Below are 12,329 nucleotides of genomic sequence, written 5' to 3'. Positions count from 1 at the left end.
ACACAGGATCCTTTAACCCACTGTGCAGGGCTGGGGATCAAGCTCCCACCTCTGCAGTGACCTGAGCTGCTGCAGTCAGATTTTTTTTTTTTTTTTTTTTTTTGTCTTTTTGCCATTTCTAGGGCCACTCCCTTGGCATATGGAGGTTCCCAGGCTAGGGGTTGAATTGGAGCTACAGCTGCCGGCCTACTCAGAGCCACAACAGTGTGGGATCCAAGCTATGTCTGCGACCTACACCACAGCTCACAGCAACACCTGATCCCCAACCCACTGAGTCAGGCCAGGGATCGAACCGGCAGCCTCATTGATTCTAGCTGGATTCGTTTCTGCTGCACCACAAAGGGAATTCCGTGCAGTCAGATTCTTAACCCACTGCACCCCAGCAGGAACTCCAGGATCCACCTTTTGAAGAAAGGATTGTGAAAGAATCAGTGGGCATGGAGTTCCCGCCATGGCACAGTGGTTAACGAATCCGACTAGGAACCATGAGGTTGTGGGTTTGATCCCTGGCCTTGCTCAGTGGGTTAAGGATCCGGCATTGCCGTGAGCTGTGGTATAGGTTGAAGATGCGGCTTGGATCCCGCATTGCTGTGGTTCTGGCGTAGGCTGATAGCTACAGCTCCAATTCGACCCCTAGCCTGGGAACCTCCATATGCCACAGGAGCAGCCCTAGAAATGGCAAAAAGACAAAAAAAAAAAAAAGAAAAAAAAGTCAGTGGACAAATTTTAAACCCTCCATACTGACCTATACCTGAGCTCCTGGTTGGGGCCAATGGACAGAATCTAGGAATCCACACTTTATCAAGGGCAGTTGGGCAGTTGGGTTTGCCTACCTCAAGTCTTGGCCCACCTTAACGTGGTGGCCATCCCACTTACCTGGGGATACCCTCGCAGGAGGGAAGAGGCGGGGGCTACCCTGGGCGGGTGAACTTGATGAGCTGAGCATGGTTCCCAATGCTCTATCAGATTACTCGGATGTCCTTTGCCACAGGATAATCGAACAGCAACTGGGGACCATCTGAAAGTCCTCCTCACACTGAAAGAGTGACCCTCTTACAAATGATCATCACCAGAGTTCCCACTGTGGCTCAGCGCATTAAGAACCTGACCTTGTTTCTGTGAGGAAGCAGGTTCAATCCCTGGTGTCGCTTAGTAGGTGAAGGATCCGGCATTGCTCGGAGGCGTGAGGTAGCTTGCAGATGCTGCTCGGATCTGGCATTGCTTGTGGCTGTGATGTAGGCGGGTGGCTGCAGCTTGGATTCAACCCCTAGCCTGGGAATGTCCATATGCCGTGGGTGCAGCTGTAAAAAGAAAAGAAAAAAAAAAAATCATCACCAAGCTACATAGCAACAAGGGAGGAAAAAAAACCCTAATGACACAATATAAACACTTGAGGGATGGTTGAGAAACTGTAGCAATACACGAACAAGTTTTAGAGAGGAACTTATTGTACAAGAAAGAACCCACTTGCAGTTGTGGTAGGTGGATGGGGAGAGAATTGTGAGGAATGTAAAGAAATGGCTGCTGGTGTAACTTAGACCGTCTTTTCAATAAAAAAAGGGCCATTCCTTCTGCAGATCTCAACGGTCCCCTTTCAGAGGCCTTTCCAATCTTCTTGGTTCAAGTTGGGTCCCTCTGTTTTTTAGTGTCTTGGTGCCTTGTTCATGCGCACATAGTCACATCTGAAAACACGTTGCCTCTCCCTGCAGCCGCTGAGGTCCCTGAAAAGGCAGGGACTGTGTCTGCTTTGGCTGTTGTCCCTGTGGTTCCCCAGGCCCAGCGCAGTGCCTTGGACATGCTTGCTGCTCCGGAACTGTTACGGGAGGCACCAAAGAGGTGACGTCTGCGGGAAGGAGGAGGGAGACGCCGCAGGTGAAGGGGGCCACGGGGAGGCCTCCGGGCTGCCCTCGGGGAGGCTGGGAGTCAGCCGAGGCTCATGGCCGCGATCTGGGACCCCATGGGGTCTTGAGAATCTGATTAAACGGTTTTCTCAGCCTTGGTACCATTGCTCTTTTGGGCCAGATAATTCTTGTTGTGGGGGTCTGTCCTGTGTGTGATGCTTGGCAGCTTCCCTCCCGTATTTGCCAGGAGCTCCTGCTCCCTTGCAGTGACAATTAAACAGATCTGCAGATGTTGCAAAATGCTCCCTGGGGGTTGCCCTTGGAGCTGGATCGGAAAACCAGGCCAGCACCCTCGTGGCCTGCAATCTTCGCGTGAAGATGCGCTGGGGGGTGTAAATGAGGGAGACGGATGTCTGTCTCACACACAGGAAAAGTTCCTTTGAGTATCTGCTATTCAAAGCCGCTTGGTGATAAGCCCAGGGTGTGCTGCCACCTCTTGGTGGGAGGTGGGAATGCACTCCTGGCTCAAACAGCCGAGGGCCACAGGGCAGCAACTTGCCTTGGCACATGGACTGTGGGTCCACCTAGTTAAGGGCCTCTCCCTAAGGCTGGGCTAGGAAAACCCCAAATAAGGCCAGCCAGGGTGTGCGGCGATCAGGGAGTTCAGCGAGAATGGGTCATTTTCCTATCATTTTGGTCGAATTATTTAATAATGTTCTAGTTAAAAAAATTCAGGCCAACTTCTTTGATCGTCCTCTCTGCTTTTCCTATAGAGGCGATGATCCTGCCTTCTCAGACTCTTCCCCCACCCCCAGCGCACCCCCACCCCGCTGGACTGGGAGGAAAAGGCAGGAGGGAAGTTCCCGTCGTGGCTCAGTGGTTAACGAATCCGACTAGGAACCACAAGGTTGCAGGTTTGATCCCTGGCCTTGCTCAGTCGGTTCAGGATCTGGCGTTGCTGTGGCTGGGGTGTAGGCCGGCCGCTACAGCTCTGATTAGACCCCTAGCCTGGGAACCTCTGTGTGCCCACGAGTGGCCCTAGAAAAGGCAAAAAGACCAAAAAAAAAAAAAAAAAAAAAGAAAATAAAAGAAAAAAAAAGAAAAGGCAGGAGGGTGATGCCTCCAAAGGCCAAACCCAGACTCACTATTGTTCCCACAACTGCCCCTTGTCGTCGTCGGTGCTCCCAGCTCAGTTAGGGACAGCACCAGCCCCGTCACACGACCAGAAGCATCCTCTCTATTCCTAGCCCTGCAGGTTCCTCTGCTTCCTCCACTCTCCCCACCATTAGTGCTGCTCTCACCAGTGTCTGAGCCCCACTCATCCCAAGCCTGGACCAGTGCAGTGGCTCAGCGGGGAGGTTCCTCTGTTCCATGTGAAGTTGGCTGGGGTCATACGTGTGGTAGCATTTAGCTGGGAGCTTGGCAGGGCTGGAATGTTCTAGAAGGCTACCAGGGGTAAGGGCCAAGGTAGGGGTGGGAGTGTGGGGAGGGGAGGCAGCTGGACCTCTCTTCAGCAAGGTAGCTGTACTTACTTGGGGAGGTAGGACAGGGCTACAAAAGATAGAGATGGAAGTTGACTGGCCTCTAAGGTCTAGACCCATCACATTCAGTTGGCCAGAGAAAGACTCGAGGCCAGCCCAGCTTTAGGAAGGGGAGAGGTGGACCGATGCTACCTCTTTTTTAAAAAAATTTTATTGAAGTACTATTGATTTACAGTGTCGTGCTAATTGCTGGTGTACAGCAAAGTGACTCAGTTTTACATGCATATATATATATATATATCCTCTTTTTCATATCCCATCTTCTTTCATATTCTTTTCCATTATGACTTATCACAGGATATTGCATATAGTCCCCTGTGCTGGACAGTAGGATCTTGTTTATGCATCCTGTGTATGCAGTCGTTTGCCCTTGCTAATCCCAAACTCCCGGTCCTTCCCTCCCCCACCCTACCTCTTGGCGACCACAAGTTTCTTCGCTGTAACTGTGAATGTGCTTCCGTTTCATAGATACGCTTGTTTATGTCATACTTTATTTTTTAATTTTTTTGATTGCACCCATGGCATGTGGAAGTTCTCAAGCCTAGGGATCTGACCCCCACACAGCAGCTACCCAGGATACTGCATGACAATGCCGTGCACCCCAAGAGAAGTCCCATTTATGTCACATTTTATTTTATTTTTTGTCTTTTTGCTTTTTCTAGGGCCGCTCCTGCAGCACATGGAGCTTCCCAGGCTAGGGGTCGAATCGGAGCTGTAGCCGCCGACCTATACCACAGCCACAGCAACTCGGGATCCGAGCCTCGTCTGCGACCTACACCCCAGCTCATGGCAACGCTGGATCCTTAACCCACTGAGCAAGGCCAGGGATCGAACCCACAACCTCATGGTTCCTAGTCGGGTTCGTTAACCACTGAGCCACGACGGGAACTCCATATTTTATTTTATTTTAAAAATTTATTTATTTATTTATTTATTTTTGCTTTTTAGGGCCGCACCTGCGGCATATGGAAGTTCCCAGGCTAGGAACTGAATCAGAGCTGTAGCCACTGACATACACCACAGCCACAGCCACAGCCACATGGGATCTGAGCCATGTCTGCAAACTACACCACAGCTCACGGCAGCACTGGATCCTTAACCCACTGAGCAAGGCCAGGGCTCGAACTCACATCCTCATGGATTCTAGTCGGATTCGTTTCCGCTGCACTATGAAGGGAGCTCCTGGTGTCATATTTTAGGTTCCACATGTAAGTGATATCACATGGCATTTGTCTTTCTCCTTCTGACTTACTTAATATGATAATCTCTAGGTCCATCTCTGTTGCTCCAAATGGCATTATGTCATTCTTTTTTATGGATGAGTAGTATTCTATTACACACACACACACACACACATCTTTATTCATCCGTTGATGGAGATTCAGGTTGTTTCCATGTCTTAGCTGTTGTGGATAGTGCTTCTATGAACATGGGAGTGCATTTCACTTTTCAAATTATAGTTTTCTGGGTTTACGCCCAGGAGTGGGATTGCTGGATCATATGGCAACTCTATTTTTAGTTTTTTTTAGGAATCCCCATACTGTTTTCCATAATGGCTGCAACCAGTTTATATTCCCACCCACGTTGTAGGAGGTTCCTTTTTCTCCAAACCCTCTCCAGCATTTGCTATTTGTAGACTTGTTAATGATGGCCATTCTGACTGGTGTGAGGTAATACGTCATTGCATTTTTTTTTTTTTTTTAGGGCTGCACCCACAGCATATGGGAGTTCCCAGGCTAGGGGTTGAATCAGCTGCTGGCCTACACCACAGCCATAGCAACACCAGATACAAACTGCGTCTCAAACTATACCACAGCTCAAGGCAACGCTAGATCCTTAACCCACTGAGCGAGGCCAGGGATCAAACCCACAACCTCATGGTTCCTAGTCGGATTCGTTTCCGCCGTGTCACGATGGGAACTCCCGCATGTCTTCTTTAGGGAGATGTCTGTTTCGGTCTTCTACCCATTTTCAGTTGGGTTGTTTGTTTTTGTTATTGAGTTGCATGAGCTCTTTGCATATTTTGGAAATTAAGCCCTTGTTTGTCACATCATTTGCAAATATTTTCTCCCAGGCTGTAGATTGTCATTTCATTTTCTTTATTGTTTCCTTTGCTGGGCAAAATCTTATGTTTGATGAGGCTCCATTTGCCCGCCTCCCTCTGTGAGGTCAGGCCCTCCACTCAGTATATACTTGGTCACTTCATTCATACACTTCATTTCCATCCAGAAGTCCTCCCTGGAGAGGTTTTTCCTTATTGTATTGAGAAGGCTCCCCCACTGCTGTCCTCCCCAACGCAGACTTAATTTTCTCTAGAACACTTACCAGCACTTGACATAGTATTTCATATTTATTTGCTGTCAGTCTTGCCCACCAGACAGTAAGCACCAAGCGGGGGGTGGGGACCGTATCTGTTTATTTCAAGGCTGAGTCCCCATCATGTGGAAAAGTGCCTGGCCCATTGTAGGAGCTCAATACATATTTGTTGAATGAGTAAGTGAAAGAATGAATGTTTCTGGAGTCGCCGCTGTGGCTCAGTGGTTAATGAATCTGACTAGGAACCATGAGATTGCGGGTTCGATCCCTGCCCTTGCTCAGTGGGTTAACGATCCGGCGTTGCTGTGAGCTGTGGTGTAGGTTACAGACGTGGCTCAGATCCAGCGTTGCTGTGGCTCTGGTGTAGCCTGGCAGCTACAGCTCCGATTGGACCCCTAGCCTGGGAACCTCCATATGCCGTGGGAGTGGCCCTAGAAATGGCAAAAAGACAAAAAGACAAAAAAAAAAATGTTTGTAAGAAATTTCCTCCATAGCACTTATTAAAGTTCATCATTACATGTTTATTTTTATGATGGTTTGAGCAAAGTCTATGTTTTCTGCAAGGGAAGGGATGGTGTCTGTTTCTACCCAGCATTATATTAGATCCCCAGGTCTTAGGGCAGTGTCTAGAAAATAGCAACCTGCAATGACTATTGGCTGAATGAATAAGTGGGAGGGAAAGGATGGAGGCAAAAAGTGGAGCATCTTCCTAGAGAGTCCTTCCTCTTTACAGCACAGATGCTAGATCTTGAAAAAGAGGCATGTCAAAAAAAAAAATGCTCTGAGGAGTTCCAGCTGCAGTGCAACAGGGTCAGCCGGGTCTCTGCAGCACCAGGATGCAGGTTCCATCCCCAGCCCCTGCACAGTGGGGTAAAGGATCCTGCATTGCCACAGCTGCAGCACAGGTCACAACTGCAACTTGGAGCTGATCCAAGAAATGCCATGTGCCAAAGGTGCAGCCAAAAAAAAAAAAGTTCTGAATTGATTTTTTTTTAACACCCCAGGGAGCTGGTATGCAGAGCAGCCACACCCTGAATTTCTTCCTGTGAGGTTATGAAAGATCACAGCCATTCTCAGAGCCTGCTGTTCCAGGATCACTCAGGGAACTTGTGAAAAATGCAGGTGCTGCCCCCCCCCAGGAAATATTAATGGAGAATCTTGAGGGGTGAGGCCCCACCACCTGTAAGGTCTGCCAGGCCACCTGGTGATTGTCATGTGAACCCCATTTTCCGTAGCATCCCCTGTGCATTTCTGTGTTCCAAGTTTGATTTTCTTGGGCTGGTTTTTCCTTTAGATTACTTTGTGTCTCTTAAGACTTGGTAGTTTTATTTATTTATTTCCCCTGGAAGGCTTTGTAAATAACAGCCTGCTCCCTAATCCGCCAAAAATAAAGTGTGTTTCCTTACCTTCTGCTGAGGCTGAGGCTCAGGGTTACAGAGAGGTCACGTGGTCCAGGCCTCTGTGGTTGGGCGGGATGATGCTTAAAGCATTCCAGGCAGGGAGGAAGCCAATCTTGGTTCTCTGCTTCGTCAGATTTACTGTGTGTGGGGTTTGCATTTGGGGTTTGGGGTGGGGTGTGGGAGTGGCTTTTGCACAGTTTAGAAGAAGCCAGCCTTTCCCCAGGGGTGAGGAGGCACTGGGGAGGATCGAGGGAGGGATGAAAGGCCTAATCTTCTTATGTAAGAGTCATGAAAGAGCATGTTGGTAATGCCCAGGCAGCAGGGCTGCTAAGTTTAGATTTGAACCTCAAACTTCCAAACTTTGAGAGGCATCTGAAGCCGCTGCTGCCTTCAAGCTGTGCTGGCTGTGGCCAGAAGGACTTTGTCTGTGGCTCTGTGGCCTCCACATGGGCAGCGGGGGAAGCTGGTGGGCATTAGAGGAAGGGCAGATGTAATGGGTTTCAGGAAAACAGTGGCAATTTCAGAGAAGACCCTCCTGATCAGCCTGCCCTCATCAGCCTCCTCTCCAGCAAAGACTAGAGTAGGTGGAGTTCCCATTGTGGCTCAGCGAGTTAAGAACCTGACCATCCATGAGGATGTGCATTCGATCCCTGGCCTCGCTCAGTGGATTAAGGATCCGGTGTTGCCATGAGCTGTGGTGTGGGTTGCAGACTTGGCTTGGATCCTGATTTGCTGTGGCTGTGGTGTAGGCTGGTGGCTACAGCTCTGATTGGTCCCCTAGCCTGGGAACTTCATTATGCCACAGGTGTGGCCCTAAAAAGCAAAAAAAAAAAAAGTAGAGTAGGAGGTCACAGAGGAGAGGCTGTGGTGGGAACAATGGCAGGGACAATTGGGCTCTGTAGCCAACTTGGCCACTGCTTTGTTTTCTGTCTGTCACTGCCCACACTGGAAAGAAAGTTCTTCCCACTCACCAGCACAGAGGAGAGGAAGCCAGTGTTCTCCAGCTCCTGAAGGAGGTCTTTGGGGAATCAGAACCAGGAGGCAGTGTGGTCCCAACCGGGGCAGATGCCTGGCTGGACAGCAGACTGCCAGGAGAAATTGGGAGATGATGTCCTCCTTGTGCAGAGTGTGTGTGTGTGGGAGGGGCAGAGGACGGGGGCTTCGGGGCACTGCAACCTCAGAGGGAACACGGTCCACAGGACCACCCCTCAACAATTCCAAGGGTGGGGCCTCCAAGACCATCCTTACCTCTGCTAATTCACTAGGACTCACAGAACCTACTGAGGGCCCTTATACTCATGGTTACTGTTTGTTACAGGGAAAGGGACAGATTAAGATCAGCCAAGCGATGAGCAGCCTGGGGCAGAGTCCAGGAGGGCTCCAGGCATGGAGCCGTCCTCTCCCCCTGGACCCACTGAGACTGTTAACTCCTCCAGCAACGATGAGTGACAAGACACATGGAACGTTGCTAACCAGGTTAGTTCACACAAGCCTCAGTGTCCAGAGATTCACTGGGGCTCCATCGTCAACGGTCCCCTGGCTGACATCAGTGTCCAATCCCTCTGGAGGTCCAGCTGCCTGGTCTAGGTCCCTGTGCCTCAAAGTCTCTGCCCTAAATCACACTGTTGATTTATCCTGTGTGGCCAGTCCTTGCCCTAAATAAAGATACTCCCATCTGGCATGACATTGCAACAGCTTAGAGATTTCCTTCCAGAAGCCTAGGGCAAAGGCCAGACATTCTGGGTGAGGTTAAATTCTTAACTACACAGATTAAACAGTCCCAGCCCAAATCAGATTGTGAAAAAGTGCCCAGAAGAAGAAACACAGTCCTTCCCTTGTGGCTGACACAGTCTGGTTGGGACTCAAGGCTCCAGGAGCTGTTTGTGGGCAGGATTTCAGTGCCACACATCCCCTTGGCCTGTGCTTGTGCAGCGTGCAAACCACCCTATCCTACGTGGCAGGCTCGGACAGACACTGCCTGCAAGCCAGCCCCCCTAGGCAGCCCTACCATGTTAGCCGCACACACAGGGCCATTGAAACTGTCTGGGAGTTCCTGTCGTGGCTCAGAGGTTAGCAAACCCGACTAGCATCCATGAGGATGTGAGTTCAATCCCTGGCCTTGCTCAGTGGGTTAAGGATCCAACGTGGCCGTGAGCTGTGGTGTAGGTTGCAGATGAGTCTCGGATTCCGCATTGCTTTGGCTGTGGTGTAGGCCGGTGGCTGCAGCTTTGATTGGACCCCTAGCCTGGGAACCTCCCTGTGCCATGGGTGCTGCCCTAAAAAGACAAAAAGACCAAAACCAAAACCAAAATAAAACCAAAACAACCCTCTGACCTTACCCACTGCACCACCAGGGGGCTCCACACAATTGGTTTTATACACCGGAAATCCCTGCCTCTATTCAGGATTGTTTGATTTTAATGTTTCCCACATTATTTAAAAGTGGTAAAGTTGAGAATATAAAAGAAAAAAGCCACTGGGAACCTTGCCATTTATCATGGACTGCATGTTTGTGTCTCCCCCACTTTCCCGGTTCCACTGTTAAAACCTGGATCCACAGCAGGAAGGTCTTAGGAGGAGGGGCTTTGAGAGTTAATTAGAGGTAGGTTAGGTCATGAGGGTGGGGCCTTCAGGATGGAATTAATGCCCTTATAAAAAGGAGAGGAGAGGAGGTCTCTTGTGGCTCAGAGCATTGAGGATTTGGCATTGTCACTGCCTTGGCTCAGGTCATTGCTGTCATTCAGGTTTGATCCCTGGCCCTGGAACTTCTGCAGTACCCTGGATGCAATAAAAAAAAAAAAAAGGAGTTCCCGTCATGGTGCAGTGGTTAACAAATCCGACTAGGAACCATGAGGTTGCGGGTTCGATCCCTGGCCTTGCTCAGTGGGTTAAGGATCTTGCATTGCTGTGAGCTGTGGTGTAGGTCACAGAATCGGCTTGGATCCTGAGTTGCTGTGGCTGTGGTGTAGGCCAGCAGCTGTAGCTCTGATTAGACCCCTAGCCTGGGACCTCCATATGCCACGGGTATGGCACTAAAAAGCAAAAAAAAAAAAGAAAGAAAAAAAGAGAGGCACCATGGGATCTTTCTGCCTCACAAGGAAGACCATGTGAAGACGTAATCAGGAAGAGGGTTCTCACCCAAACCCTGACCACCTGACCAGGCTGGCACCCTGATCTCAGACTTGCAGCCTCCAGAGGTGTGAGAAATAAATGTCTCTTGTCTAAGCCATCCTTACACCTGTTACCTATAGCAGCCTGTGCTAAGACAATATTCTAACAAGTCATTTATTTTAAAACATTTAATAATTTTTTTTGATAGTGCCCACGGTATGTGGAATTTCCTGGGCCGGGGATCGAACCTGAGCCACAGCAGTAACCATGCCAGGTTCTTAACTCACTGAGCCACTAGGGAACTCCTTACAAATCATTTATAATGTTATCTTCCAGAGGTTCTGGTATTAGTTTCTTTTTTTTTTAAAGATTTTTATTTTTTCTATTATAGTTGATTCACAATGTTCTGTCAATTTCTGCTGTACAGCAAAGTGACCCAGTCTCAGTCATACATATATATACATATATATATATATATATACACATACACAGTATTAGTTTCTTATCAATGTCATAACAAACTACCATAGACCTGAGAGAGGCCAGGGATCGAACTGGCATCCTCATGGTTCCTAGTCCGATTCGTTTCCACTGAGCCATGACGGGAACTCCCCTATTCTACTATTTTTACATTGTGGTTGCAGTAATACTAAAATAGGATTGTTTTCAGTGAGCACTGGCAGAGAACTATCTCCCCGGAGGAAGTCTTTGTAACCTTTCCTCAAGGATTTGAACCCTCCACTGAGGGGATGTGCTTCAATTTGCACATGCTGGCAACCATGCATTCTGGTTGCATTCTGGGCTGCAATACAGCTTTCTGAAGCTGGCATGCCCCATACCTGGGATTATTGCATTAGCATAGGTTCCCAGGAACAGGTCAAAGGGAGCAGGTTTATGATTTGTATTACTCATTGCCTCATTGTTATCTCTGATTGTATCACTTTAAACAGTCTCTCCTAATCAACGTCATTTGGCTTTGTTAAAAATTAAAAAGTTTAAAGGCAGTATATCCTCAATAAAAAGTAATTTGAGAAATATTAAAAAGAACCAAAGGGGGGGGGACCCTGAAGTCGCATAAATATTAAAACAAAACTTCTTCCTTGGATGTTGTACACTGTTCTGATTGATGGAAGAACTGAGTTAGAACTTGGAAGAAACCCTAATCCAAACTGGACTAAACAAAATGGGAATTCTTCATCTCAGGTGGCTGGAAACCACAGGAGGTAGTCAGAGGCAGGGCTAGATCCCAGAGCCAAAAGTCCTCAGGACCCGGTTTCTGACTCTTTTTTGTAGGCTATCTTCATTTTTAGGGACAGACTTTATAGCTCCAGGAAGCCTGACAGGGTCTCATTGGTCCATCCCTGCAGCTAGGGGAGTGCTGTGCTCTGATTGGTCAGCCCGAGCTATAGCGTCACCCCCAAGGACAGCCCCCTGGAGTCAGGGAACTGAGCAGAGGAAGCGCAGGGTCACTCCTGCAAAGTAAAACAATTACACCTGACAAGGATTTCATGGAGTTCGAATGTGCAAGAGTGGGGCTGATTGGCTGGTCTTGGGTCAGGTGCCCACCTCCAGCCCAATTAGCTGTGGCAGAGGGAGTGGAGGCGGGGCTGAGGGCGGGGCTAGAGGTGGTGCGGCTGGTGCTTGGGTGCTAAGCCTTGCAGGGAGGACAGGCTGCTTTGGCTCAGCTCTTTTCCCCAAGGGCTGCGGTGGGGTGGGGTCAGCAGTCAGGCCTGAGCGCTGCCTCATCTCATTTGTTTTCTTCACTGTTTTCCCAGTGCTTACTTGTCGGTGTTCCATTTTAAACTCCCAACAATACTCTGAAATTGCAGTTGAGAGGGTAGGCGTCTTGCCTAAGGTCACACAGCCAGGAAGTGATTCAAAGGGCACTCAGGTGATTAATCGGAAAATAGTACTTAAGGGATCCCCAGAAGGGACCTGGAGCAGGTGGGGCATGGGGATCTATACCCAAGCTGAAGGTCCTGAAAGGGGGGTTGACAGGGAGGCGCTAGAGGAGAAGGAGCATCCTGGACGCTTGATTCAAGTGTCAGGCCTGGGCTTTACTGACCCAGGGTGGACATCTGCTCCTAGCTCGTGTGAGGTTTCTGAAGCTGTGTCTTCTT

General features: G+C 49.1%; 1 long non-coding RNA gene across 1 annotated transcript in view; it reads left to right on the top strand.

The window, feature by feature from the left end:
- The window catches only part of LOC110259481, a 61,208-nt gene extending 52,032 nt beyond the window's left edge, over positions 1-9,176 (top strand). The window contains exon 4 of the long non-coding RNA XR_002341908.1: positions 8,417-9,176. This is a non-coding gene — a long non-coding RNA (uncharacterized LOC110259481). The remainder of the gene's footprint in view (positions 1-8,416) is intronic.

The sequence above is a fragment of the Sus scrofa genome, chromosome 2 (assembly GCF_000003025.6).
Source record: "Sus scrofa isolate TJ Tabasco breed Duroc chromosome 2, Sscrofa11.1, whole genome shotgun sequence".
Classification (NCBI taxonomy): Eukaryota; Metazoa; Chordata; class Mammalia; order Artiodactyla; family Suidae; genus Sus; species Sus scrofa.
This window is presented reverse-complemented; position numbering and strand designations above follow the sequence as displayed.